Source organism: Copadichromis virginalis, linkage group LG3 (assembly GCF_057382275.1).
Source record: "Copadichromis virginalis isolate Kocher_CV1m ecotype Utaka linkage group LG3, C_Virginalis_male_GT1.1, whole genome shotgun sequence".
In the NCBI taxonomy this organism is placed as follows: Eukaryota; Metazoa; Chordata; class Actinopteri; order Cichliformes; family Cichlidae; genus Copadichromis; species Copadichromis virginalis.
Genome location: NC_140620.1, coordinates 52,561,144 through 52,574,289, shown reverse-complemented (window position 1 = coordinate 52,574,289; position 13,146 = coordinate 52,561,144). Strand labels below are relative to the sequence as shown.

At 44.4% G+C, this 13,146-nt stretch overlaps 1 protein-coding gene and 2 long non-coding RNA genes across 4 annotated transcripts in view; 2 read left to right on the top strand and 1 right to left on the bottom strand.

Moving 5' to 3' along the window:
* tmem102 (transmembrane protein 102) overlaps nucleotides 1-1,652 on the bottom strand; it is a 31,361-nt gene extending 29,709 nt beyond the window's left edge. Inside the window, exon 1 of one of the 2 annotated variants that reach the window (XM_085451642.1) lies at nucleotides 1,453-1,652. The gene's annotated coding sequence lies outside the window, so the exon portion shown is untranslated. The other variant, XM_085451643.1, reaches the window with a different exon arrangement.
* A 3,672-nt stretch (nucleotides 1,653-5,324) lies between these two features.
* LOC146715214 (uncharacterized) lies at nucleotides 5,325-6,274 on the top strand. The gene is made up of 3 exons (XR_014919338.1): nucleotides 5,325-5,518; nucleotides 5,592-5,681; nucleotides 5,759-6,274. It is a non-coding gene; the product is annotated as an uncharacterized LOC146715214 (long non-coding RNA).
* Nucleotides 6,275-11,347: 5,073 nt separating this feature from the next.
* On the top strand, nucleotides 11,348-12,460 carry LOC146715213 (uncharacterized). The gene is made up of 3 exons (XR_014918928.1): nucleotides 11,348-12,008; nucleotides 12,082-12,171; nucleotides 12,249-12,460. It is a non-coding gene; the product is annotated as an uncharacterized LOC146715213 (long non-coding RNA).
* The last annotated feature ends 686 nt before the right edge of the window (nucleotides 12,461-13,146 follow it).

Here is a 13,146-nt window from a genome sequence, read left to right as displayed (position 1 = left end):
CAACACCTATCATGTTTCAATCCAGCTTCATTCACTTTAAATGTCATGAAATTACTTTAATACAATTAACAACAAGCTCTTTCGGCAAGTTGGTAAACTTAGCATTCAAGGTTTCAGTGACCATTACATTTAGCTATTTACATAGCTATTATTTTTTAGCATTTTCAGCCATTGACACTGTTGCAAGAATTTTTGCTAGAGACAAGATTTAGGAAAATCAGAGCCGGTGTTACATTATGAACACGCAACCTTTTGAAAGCAGTAGACTCGCAGTCTTGTAGCCATCCAAAGTTGCAATAAACATGACCAACCAAAGCCTCATGAAGAAAGATACAATAACACATTTACTAAAAGTACTAAAACTAACGATATCACCTCTACATATTTTTTTCGTATCTTTCGTAGGTTCCCAAAATCATTTCAGTTAGTTTTAACAAAAGTCTAGTTTTTGTTTTTATTTTCTTTAACTAAAACGTGTTTTTCACGTTAGTTTTGGTTAAATATGATAACCCTGACCTCTTGGAGACACTGTAGAAACACCCCCAGAGTACAAGTGTTCACTTCCTTAAAGGAGAGTCAATGTATCTACAGCAAGTAAAACTCAAAAACATACATACCGTTTAATAAAACCTGAGCTATTACTTTTTTAATGACATTACAGACTTGTAATTTGGTTGTAAACACGACCATGAGCAAAGGAATGAGTCTGTGAAGTTAAATGTACTACATGGTGCCTCAGGTGGCCGGACTAATTGCGGGACAGGAGTTTTTAAAGGGTTTAGCGTATTTGGGAATGCATTACGTCAATGATGTGCTGTTAAAAATACTGCTGTCCTTTAATAGGCTTGAATAATTGCATTAAATAACGTGCTCTGAAAGTAAGAAGCCTAAAAGTTGTAATGTAAACAAAGCTCAGTCGAGCGGAATGATATCTTGGCCCTTGCCCCACCAAACTGGGTCAATTAGCGAGCCAGCCCCCCCACTTCTAGCTGCAAAGCTAATAGCCGAGAAAATTAGCTACACTGCTGTCTAAAAGTCAACGCAGGCTTCTTAAGCGATTCTTTAAAGGCAGCAAATAACGCTGTTCTGCTTAGAAGAGATTGCAATCAGTGTGTACTATCGTATTAGCTCAGGGTCTGACTCGCAGTGATAATGTCGGTGCGGTGCCTCGCCCAGAGTCGGCTAATTTCTTTTATTAGCCAATATTAGCTCATCAAATTAGCATGCTAGCTAACGTGACAGATGGGGACAGTGAATCCAAGCGCAGCGTCATACACACACACACACATCCACACTGAAATGTATACACACACACATAACCCATACAGATGCATGCACCCACATGCACACACACTCAGCGAGAGTGGGTGTCGTTAGCTTACGAGTCGCGGTTCACAGTGAAATGATTAGCTGTCAGGCTAAAGCTGCCAAATATCCCAAACGGACACACACCCGTTACACGCTGACGCGAGGGACTCTTCGCTATCTTCTATCTTTAATGTTATTGTGATGCCTTCGCTTCAATCCGCTTTCCTCAGCTGTCATTTCCAACAGGTCCTGGGCACCACCTTTCCCCTGGCAACACCGCCCAGGAAATCATGGTCCTACTCAGAGGATCCAGGGATTAGCGGTGTATGTGGAGAGCACGCCCCGCGTTACAACACTACAAACGGATTTGTGAGGTCAGGTTTATGATTAAAAAATGTGCCTCGCAAAGAAGATAAAGGCAAGAGCTGAAGGTTTGATAGGAGGATTGCACAGCTGGTGTTTTGGAAGGCTCCAAGTCCATCAGAGCAGTGGTGCACAGTGATCCAGCTATCTGCTGGATGCTGGAAAGAAATAAGAAATATTCATCCTGTATGATAAAAATGTCACCTTTAATTTTGAGGTAGGTTATGTAAACTGGATCCTCATGGCATTAGCAATGTCACTCATTGGCTGATTTAAAGATGATGGGGATCAGACACAAATATACTGGATATTATTAATATATTCCCTGTATTTATCTGTTGTATCATATCCATTTTTGTGCTGGTTAAATGCTCCAAAAACAGTGTGATGAAAACCTGAAAGACATCTAGGGTTGTGGTGGAGATTGAGCCAATCCCTGCTGTCAAAGAGTCAGGACAGCGCTAACACAGAGAGACAACCATTCAAACACCTATGGCCAATTTGGAGTCACCAGTTAACCTAACATGCATGCTATTAGGCTGTGGGAGGAAGCTGTGGTTGGATGCATTTTCTGCCTCTTCTATAGTTCCAGTTTGCATGGGCAGCACTCTAAGCAAAAACACCCAGACCCCCCTTCTTCCGGCAATTGACTCCAGCTCTTTCACAGAAATGCAGAGCTGAGAGACATAATCTCCCGTGTGTCCTAGACTCTGCCGACCAATCGGACACCCTCAACGCACCTCGTCTCTGAGGAGTCATCCTAGTCGGTTACCCAAACCTCCACAGCAGACTATATTTAGTGCAGCGGCTCTACTCCGAGCCCACCCGTTATCTCTAAACATGACCCCAGAAGACAACATTTGGAGCAAGCTTATTTTTGCTCCTTGGATCCGAGATGTTCTGTTAGTCCTGTCCCAAAGTAGGAAAAAAGGAAGGGAGCAAGGCCTGGGGAAGGAGGTCATAAGCAAGCTGCCCAGAATGAGCCTGATGAGTCCTGAGCAGTAGGAGGCTTTGTGGTTAATGTGTCGGTTAAGAACAAAAAGCTTAGCATGTTATGCGTAACTCTTAATGGTACCAACTTTCAGCTGCAAAGCTGAGACCTAGGTAGACAGTCTCAGCTGTGCTGCAAGACCCTGTAATAAAGTTTCTTTAAGTTTGTCATCTTTCTTGTGAAATATTGTGTAACCTCACAAGGAGATACAGTCAAAAATCTTTAGCATCCTCATCCAACAAACTCCAATCCTCTATCCAGATCGTGTCATCTCAGGTCAGATTTGAGATGATCGTGATGACATCCTTGTGGTTTTTATTCTATTTTTTTTTACCCTTAAAGATCTCTTCAGGTGACATTTCAGAGTCGGGTTAAATTGAACTTCTCGTGACACTGAAGTTCAGCTGCAAAACTTTTGGCTCTTTAAGGAGTAACTTCCTTTTTTATATTCCCAAATGATATTTGACTTAGAAAATTTCACACAGGGAAGATGAAATTAAACTCCCAAAAATAAGATGTGTTAAATAAAATGAAGCAATAATGTCTCCCTGGGATCCCCCAGCAGTTGTTCAATACTGGTAGGTGAACCACTTACTGTTTAATATCTGAGGGTAAACCTCGTGTGCACATTCCCAAGTTATTCATATTCTGCATCGCTGCTACATTTCAGTGGATTGATAGCGCCTGGAATAACCTGTCAGACCTCCCCCTCAGCTTGTCAGTGGATCATTACCACCTCACAGTCTGCTATCACACTGTGACAGTGAGAAGAACTGGCCATATACAGCCCAACGCTGTCTGATTCATCAGCCTATCCCGTGCCATAAGAGGAACATTTATCAAGATAATGCTGTACCACACTGCACTTAATAAGCAAGCTGAGGGAGCGACACTAGCTGTCTGCCAAATGATAGGTAAGAGATAACCATAGCCTTCAGCAGACAGAGTGAGATGCTTCAAAAGAGGAGTGTGATGTCTCTTAAACTCTTTAGTTTTTACTTCCTTTTACTGGGAGAGGAAACGATATGCGAAACATCACTTCATACAGTGGTGTGAAAAAGTGATTTCCTATTTTTTGCATGTTTGTCACACTTAAATGTTTCAGATCATTATCCAAATTCAAATATTAGACAAAGATAACACAAATACAAAGAAAATGCAGTTTCTAAATGAAGGTGTTTACTGTTAAGGGGAAAAAAATCCAAACCTATATGGCCCTGTGTAAAAAAGTGATTGCCCCCTAAACCTAATAACTTGTGTGGCCACCCTTAGCAGCAACAACTACAATCAAGCGTTTGGAATAACTGGCTATGAGTCTTTTACAGCGCTCTGGAGGAATTTTGGCTCACTCATCTCTGCAGAATTGTTGTAATTCAGCCACATTAGAGGGTTTTCGAGCATTATCCGCTTTTTAAAGGTCATGCCACAGCATTTCAATCCGATTGTTAAGTGATGACGTGACGAATCCTACTTCCGGGCCTAAAGTAGTCTGCGTTTAATATGGCTTTTGTGTTGTTAACATGTTTAATGTTATGTATTTTCTTCTATTTAATCTCAAAAAGCTCCTAAAACACTCAGTGATTACTGCTGACCTCCCTCGGCTTTTATTACCGCTAATCATTTATTTAAGCTCAGTTTTTAAAACCTTAGGATGTAACTACAGCCCAGCCCATGCAGCAGTATATGAATAACTAACCTCGTATTGTGGATGGATTATCTCAGATGTTCTCCTGGCTGAAGTTTGGTCCTTTTACAGCATCCTGCCATGCGATTACATTTGTTCCTGACCACCGAGAACACTCACGTAAACTTTTATCGAGTGGAAAAAAAGTTAGCTTGTTTATATTATGCTAACATAGCTGTGTCGCTAGAGGTCACGTAGCACATCATTATATACCAGCTAGCCCAACTTCAGTAACCCTACAAACGTCACTGCTGTTTAGTTTTCTGTCTTCATTTATGCTGGAAGTGATAATAGAGCTGTACGTTTTAATTTGTTTCCAAAACCCCGCAGTCAGGACATGCTATATTGTATTTAGATAGAAGCTAGCGAGCTAACTTCCTGCTAACTTCTAACTCCGTTAAATGTCATAAATTCCGTTTTCATGGATGCCTGGATGTTAAACTCAATTGTTACACCTGGTAGAGCAGAACGCTGATCATTTTATTAAAGATGAAAGACTTTAGACAGGTTTTCAACTCTCAGTAATGCCATAGTGATCGTTTGATATATGGACCTGCAGCGGAGTTTAGGTCCAGACATGGCTAGTGACGTCAGACTGAACAACCGGATAGGATTCGGGTCAGGACTTTGACTAGGCCACTCCAGAGTCTTCATCAAGCTTCAGTTTGAGGTCATGAACAGGTGGCCAGACGTTCTTCTTCGGGATGTTTTAGTAGATACCAGAATTCATGGTTTAGTTTATGACAGCATGTCGTCCAGGTCCATAGGCAGCTTAACAGCCCCAGACCATCACACTACCACCACCACTGTTGGCAGGATGTTTAGGGCTGGATATCGTCACTGATTTCTATAATCGATTCGATTGAGATTCACAACGTCCCGATTTGATTCGATTAAATTTTGACTCATACAGCCAGAAATATTATAATAATGATCATTTATCAGTATATATCCATATTTCTATATCTATTGTGACAGGTGAGACCTGGAGATTTGGGACCGCCCCTGGTGGGCGGAGCTGGTCTTCGCTCCTTTCATAAGCGCAGGTGTGGGCAATTGGGTATTCCTTTGCAAACCTGAAGCTGCGAGTGCTTGGTCCGAGTTGGGCAAGTTGGTGTTTCTTAACTATGAAAGTCTGATACGCGTCCTTCCCCTAAACTTCTGTTAGAACGGTAGGTTACACAAAAATGTACCACTTGAGCTCTGGCTGTTGGCAGAGGTTTACAGTTATTTGCACCCTTGTAGGTGGGAAACATTGCTCCCGTGAGAACGGTATAGTGGACTTCATCGCCACTGACCCACATTTATTAGGGTGTGACACGAACTTGTGGACAGGTAACAAAACCAATTCAGTGGAGGAATATTCCTGTGTTTTATTGTCCAGCTAGTGATCTCCTGTCTTTTATTCACAGAGTACCGAGCTGCTGCTTTGCCAGGTGGATTTCTGGCTGCGGGCAAAGGACCCGACACATCAGTGTGTTTTAATTTGTTTTAAACTGGTGTAAGCCGACAGACTGACTGCTGCGGCTGTCGATGGTTTTGGTTTTTGGTTTTACTTTTTCTGTATCAGTAGGCACCACAGATATTGATCCTTTTAGTATTTTAACCCCTTTATTTATATATATATATATATATTGTCGCAGACGGTGAAGGCGCTGCAGGGAAAACAAATCCTTTTTTTTGTCTCCCCGCTTTTGCATGCACAGCGGTGGGCCCGAGTGAAGACGGCACTGAAGATTTGACTTTTTTTCTATAGTGTTTTACCCATTTGGGGTCATGTGTGAGTTGCCGTCCATGTTTAACTTGTGTGCTATGTCGATTTGTTTTTAAACGGTTCCCCGCAGCGCTTGTCCCGTCTCACGGGCAATCGCACAGTTTTATCGTCTCTAATACGGTAACGTTTTTAATTGGTTTGAGGTGCCGCTGTTACACTGTTTCTTTTATTTTGTATTAAAAAATTAAACTCTTTTAAACTGACTGTGCCCCTACGGCTCTGTCCTATTTTAAATAGGTACCTACCACGGGTCACAAACTGGCGTTGTCGACAGGGTGAGCCTCTAGGTGTGCACAGCGATTAGTCAGTTGGTTTGTGTAAAAAAATTTTTATGGGTGTGTGTTTTAAACTGTTTTATATTTGTATTTATTTTTTTAGGCAAAGCAGCAGCTGGTAAATCCTGGTGGTAACAAAGTGTAATCTGCATTTAAACACAGTAGGCACTTACTGTTGAGGGTTTTTATTTTTTATTATGGAGTCCCAATCAGGCATTTCTAGCCCCTGTAGACCTCATGACTCTACCCCTATGGAGGGCTCTCTCCAAGAGAGGCTGGTTTATATCCCTAGAGAGAGGTCGTGCCCCCTGTTTAGTGGAACTGGGGAAATTAGTGTCCAAAGTTGGGTGGAGGAAATAAAATCTGTGATGCGCACTCGTAGACTTGCCCCTGTTGATAGAGCCCATTATATCTATGATCATTTGACTGGTGATGCTCGTGAGGAAATAAAATATAGGTCCCAGCAAGTAAGAGAAGATCCAGACCGCATTTTTGATATTCTCCTTAGCCAGTATGGTTGCCCCATGTCCTTTATTGCTGTTAAGGAAGCTTTTTATGCAAGAAGGCAGCAAGAAGGAGAGTCACTGAGGGAATTCTCACATGCATTGTTTTCTCTCATGGACAAAATGATCCAAAGTTGTCCAGAGAGGCGAATTCCTGAGGCTGCTAGACTGCTTTCTGATCAGTTTGTAGAGGGTGTCCGGGATGGAAATTTGAGCCGCGAGCTTAAAAGGATTGTTCGCGAACATCCAGATTATGACCTCCATACTTTAAGAGATGAAGGCCTCAGGTGGGAGCGGGAAGGCAGAGTAGGAGTAGAACCCGGCCGGTTCAGGACTTATTCTGTCCCAGCAGTCTACAGCATTCAGCATACAGGACAAACAAAGGGGCCAAGGGATACTATTGGGTCAGAATTAGCAGAGGTTAAGGAAATGTTAAAACGGCAGCAGGCCCAGATTGATCAGCTTACACATGAGTTGAGAGTTGCCCATACATCAAGTAAGTCTAGGTTCACGCAGAGAGGAAGGCAGGTTATTTGCAGACGGTGTCAGAAGCCTGGCCATTTTGCTAAAGACTGTGATAATGAGAGGGTAGTAGCCTTTGAATCTACAGCCCCTAGCAGGAGCTCATCTGGGCAGGGTACGTTTTCCATGCAGGCGGAAAACTAGCACCCTCTGTTATGCTGAGCCACATATCAGATGGGGACATAACTGGCTCCAACAGTTGTAATGCTCAAATGTCTGGTCCCCCACCCAAGTTGGTAGGCTCCTGTCCAAAGGTTACCATTAATATGGGAGGGGTAGATGTCTCCTGTTTATTAGACACTGGATCCATGGTCACTACCATCACGGAGAGTTTTTTTGCCAAACATTTTAAGAACTGGGGTCCAGAGAAACTGAAAACATGCCATTGGCTGCGGTTACGGGCAGCTAATGGGCTAGATATTCCCTATGTTGGCTACCTGGAGCTTGATTGCCAAGTGTTAGGGAGGCAAATACCAAAACGTGGTGTGTTAGTTGTTAGAGATCCTTTGGAGCCCAGCCCCAACTCAGAAATATGTGGAGTACTCGGCATGAATGTGATCCGGGAGTGTTATAGGGAGCTGTTTTTGGAACATGGCTCTGCTCTTTTTGACCTTCCTTTAGTGCAGGAGGATCCTTGGCAGCAGGCTTTGCAGCGTTGCCATACAGCGCAGCTACAGCCTGAAGCACAAGTTAGTGGCCCAGTGAGAGTTAAGGGTAGGAGAAAAATTTGCATCCCCGCAGGCACAATGAAGTTTGTACCAACTACATGTCGGAAAGTCCCTTCAGCACACACTGGAACAGCGCTTTTCGAACCATTAGATGCCGGTTTGCCTCATGGTCTCCTTTCTTCTCCAGCTTTGGTCCAGGTGGTCAGTGGCACTGCATTTATCCCAGTTACCAATGTGGGATTAACTGAGGCCATTTTGCCACCTCGCAGTCAGCTTGGCACCTTGTGCCAAGTTGAAATTGTCAGCCAATCGGATGGCTCGACCAGGCTCTTGGAAGATTTGGGAGAGGAAAAACGTGTTACCATGGCAACCCAGAGTGTGGAATCCAACCCTCTGAAAACTGCAATTAATGCAATTGATCTCTCAGCCCTCACTGTACAGGATCAGGACAGGGTAAGGGCCCTTTTGCGTGACTACCAATCTGTTTTTTCTTCACATGATGGTGACTTAGGGTGTACCAATTTAATGACTCATGAGATCCCACTTTTAGATGAGACTCCGGTCCGCCAGCGGTATCGACGGATTCCACCTTCAGAGTATGAGAGCGTTAAGGCCCATATTCAACACCTGTTGGAGAGTCAGGTGATCAGAGAAAGTTGTAGCCCTTTTGCATCCCCAATCGTGGTAGTACGAAAGAAGGACTCCAGTATTAGGCTTTGTGTGGATTACCGTCTGCTGAACTCAAGGACTAGGAAGGATGCTTTTCCCTTGCCCCGAATTGAGGAGTCCTTGGATGTGTTGTCAGGTGCATGTTGGTTCTCTACCTTGGACTTGGCTAGTGGCTACAATCAGGTCCCTGTTGCTGAGCCAGACAAAAAGAAAACTGCTTTCTGTACTCCTTTTGGGTTATTTGAGTTCAACCGCATGCCGTTTGGCCTCTGTAATGCACCAAGCACCTTTCAGAGATTGATGGAGCGAATGTTTGGTTCCCAGAATCACCAGTCTTTGTTGTTGTACTTGGATGATGTGATTGTCTTCTCTACCACAGTAGATGAGCATATTCAGCGCCTAGGAGCAGTACTGGAGACCTTGCGGGTACAAAACTTGAAGGCCAAGTTGGAAAAATGCTGTTTTCTGCAGACAGAGGTAAAGTACCTTGGGCATGTGATCTCCAAGGACGGGGTAGCCACGGACCCAGACAAAATATCTGCGGTGTCTAATTGGCAAACTCCTAGCTCCGTTGCTGAATTGAGATCATTCTTAGGGTTTGCTAGTTACTATCGCCGCTTTGTTCCAGGTTTTGCATCCCTAGCTGCTCCGCTCCACCAGCTGGTGGCCGAACTGGCTGGGACTAAGCACAAACGCCCCTCCAAGCGTGCATTGCAGGAAGTCTGGACCGAGCAGTGTGAAAATAGCTTTCAAGAGTTGAAAGCTCGGTTGGTGCATTCCCCCGTATTGGCTTATGCTAATTTTTCACAACCTTTTATCTTGGAGGTTGATGCCAGCCACTGGGGTCTGGGGGCAGTGCTTTCACAACAGCAAGCTGATGGCAAGGTGCGTCCTATAGCTTATGCTAGTCGAGGGCTAAAGCCCACGGAACGTAACATGTCCAATTACAGCTCCATGAAACTTGAATTCCTAGCCTTGAAATGGGCTATGACTGAAAAATTCAGAGAATATTTGCTGGGTAACAGGTGTGTTGTCTATACAGACAACAACCCCTTGAGCCATCTGACTACAGCAAAGCTTGGAGCTTTGGAACAGCGCTGGGCGGCTCAGCTCTCTTCTTTTGATTTTTCAATTAAGTATCGTCCGGGTCGTACAAATGGCAATGCAGATGCTTTGTCTCGACAGTGTCAGCCATCCGATCAAACTGTGTCTTTAGAAACACTGCTTCCTGGTACTTCCCTTCCAGACTCTTTAGTGCAAACAGTTTTACCACCCCAGCAAGTAATCCAATCTATGATTTCGGTTTTACCCTCTCATTCACTTGCAGACCTTGCTACTTTGCAGAGGGAGGACCCCACGATTAGTGGTTTTTTGAAGTTTTGGCGCAGAGGAACTGGCCCTACTCGCCAAGAGAGAAGAGATTTGCCAGCAGCAGTGCTGGAAATGTTGCGCCAGTGGAGGAAACTGGTAGAAAAGGAGGGCGTCCTTTATCGGCAGATCTTTCAGCCAGATGGGGGGGAACCAGTGTGCCAATTAGTGGTCCCTCAGAGTCTCAAGAATGAGGTTTTACATGGCTTGCATAATGACCATGGTCATCAGGGAACTGACAGGACTGCAGACTTGATACGCAAGAGGTGTTATTGGCCAGGTATGTCTAAGGAGGTTCAGGATTACTGTCAGCAATGTGAACGTTGTGCGCAGGCTAAAGCAGTTTATCCCAAACCTAAAACAACCATGGGTCACCTCATGGCTGCGAGGCCCAATCAGATTCTGGCAATTGATTTCACATGCCTTGAACCCTCCGTTGATGGCCGTGAAAATGTATTGATTCTTACTGATGTGTTTTCCAAGTTCACTCAGGCCATTTCTACTAAGGATCAAAAGGCAACTACTGTGGCCAGTGTTTTGGTTTATGAGTGGTTTTATCGCTTTGGTGTTCCCTCTAGGATCCACTCCGATCAGGGGAGGAGTTTTGAAGGAGCATTAGTTCAGCAGCTATGCCAGTTATATGGTGTGGAAAAGACTCGCACCACTCCTTACCACCCACAAGGTAATGGCCAGTGTGAGCGTTTTAATCGGACTCTGCATGATCTGTTGAGAACCCTGCCCCCTGAGCAAAAGCGTCATTGGCCCATGTATTTACAGCAGCTCACCTTTTCTTACAATACCACAATCCATCAAACTACGGGTGAGTCACCCTATTTTCTTATGTTTGGCCAAGAGCCCCAGCTCCCAGTTGACTTCCTGTTAGGCAGAGTGGAGGAACCCACCCACGGCCCGGTACACACTTGGGTCCAAGAGCATCAGAAACGTCTAGATGTAGCTTATAAAGGTGTGAGTAACCGCACCAAAGCAGCAGCGACGCTGCGTGCAGATCGTCAACCTGCCCCAGCTTCTGACCCCTTGCCATTGCATCAGTTAGTGTATTTGAGAGATCATAGCATTCGGGGACGGAATAAAATCCAAGATTTTTGGGGCGTTACACCGTATTGTATTGTCCGTGCCCCTGCTGATGCTGGTCCTGTGTATACAGTGGCCCCACTCAATGATCCAGAACAGAAAAGACAGGTTAATAGAAAATTTATCAAGCCGATCCCTGCTGATATCTGTGAGAAAATAAGGGCAGAGCTCCAGCAAACTGCTAACCCTAGAAGTTCACCTGACCGGTTACCCCCGTCTGAGAATGAGGGAGACTTTTATGTGTGGCAACGAAGGGAGTCCCCAAGAGGTGACCCCCAAAGTGTACAAACTGATTCTGCACCTTGTCCCCAACAACTCCCAGAGGACCTGGCTATAGTAATGAGGCCGCAGTCCAGAAGGACTAATCCTGGTACCCTGACTCCACAGTGTAGTGTCCCCACTCCATTAGCTGAAAGTGGTACAGTTAGAAGAACGACACGCTCAACAGCTGGCCACCATTCCAATCCACACCATCTGCCCCAATCAGCTGAAGCCAGGCCACCTAGTGTACATTCAGTTACAGCTTTTTATAGACCGTGGCTTTAAGGTTTCATTGTCGGGTCGCCAATGCAAAAACCAGGGGGGAGAATGTGACAGGTGAGACCTGGAGATTTGGGACCGCCCCTGGTGGGCGGAGCTGGTCTTCGCTCCTTTCATAAGCGCAGGTGTGGGCAATTGGGTATTCCTTTGCAAACCTGAAGCTGCGAGTGCTTGGTCCGAGTTGGGCAAGTTGGTGTTTCTTAACTATGAAAGTCTGATACGCGTCCTTCCCCTAAACTTCTGTTAGAACGGTAGGTTACACAAAAATGTACCACTTGAGCTCTGGCTGTTGGCAGAGGTTTACAGTTATTTGCACCCTTGTAGGTGGGAAACATTGCTCCCGTGAGAACGGTATAGTGGACTTCATCGCCACTGACCCACATTTATTAGGGTGTGACACGAACTTGTGGACAGGTAACAAAACCAATTCAGTGGAGGAATATTCCTGTGTTTTATTGTCCAGCTAGTGATCTCCTGTCTTTTATTCACAGAGTACCGAGCTGCTGCTTTGCCAGGTGGATTTCTGGCTGCGGGCAAAGGACCCGACACATCAGTGTGTTTTAATTTGTTTTAAACTGGTGTAAGCCGACAGACTGACTGCTGCGGCTGTCGATGGTTTTGGTTTTTGGTTTTACTTTTTCTGTATCAGTAGGCACCACAGATATTGATCCTTTTAGTATTTTAACCCCTTTATTTATATATATATATATATATATTGTCGCAGACGGTGAAGGCGCTGCAGGGAAAACAAATCCTTTTTTTTGTCTCCCCGCTTTTGCATGCACAGCGGTGGGCCCGAGTGAAGACGGCACTGAAGATTTGACTTTTTTTCTATAGTGTTTTACCCATTTGGGGTCATGTGTGAGTTGCCGTCCATGTTTAACTTGTGTGCTATGTCGATTTGTTTTTAAACGGTTCCCCGCAGCGCTTGTCCCGTCTCACGGGCAATCGCACAGTTTTATCGTCTCTAATACGGTAACGTTTTTAATTGGTTTGAGGTGCCGCTGTTACACTGTTTCTTTTATTTTGTATTAAAAAATTAAACTCTTTTAAACTGACTGTGCCCCTACGGCTCTGTCCTATTTTAAATAGGTACCTACCACGGGTCACACTATGTTGGTTATAAAAACAAAGCTGACACTTGTGAGACTTCATCAGAGGTTTAAGCATCACAGCAGATGCATTTGTGTCAAAGTAACTGAGGAGATTTTCCTGTCCTGGCTTTTTATAGCAGATAACTGCCTTAAAAATATTCTGCAGTAGATCAAAAATGGAAGAAAACCATGAACCAACATTTGAACATTACCTGATGTAAATGTGACAAATATGCAAATCAGGAATGGGGTAAACACCCTTTCACACCACTGTATCACCCAGGTCTAGAATTAA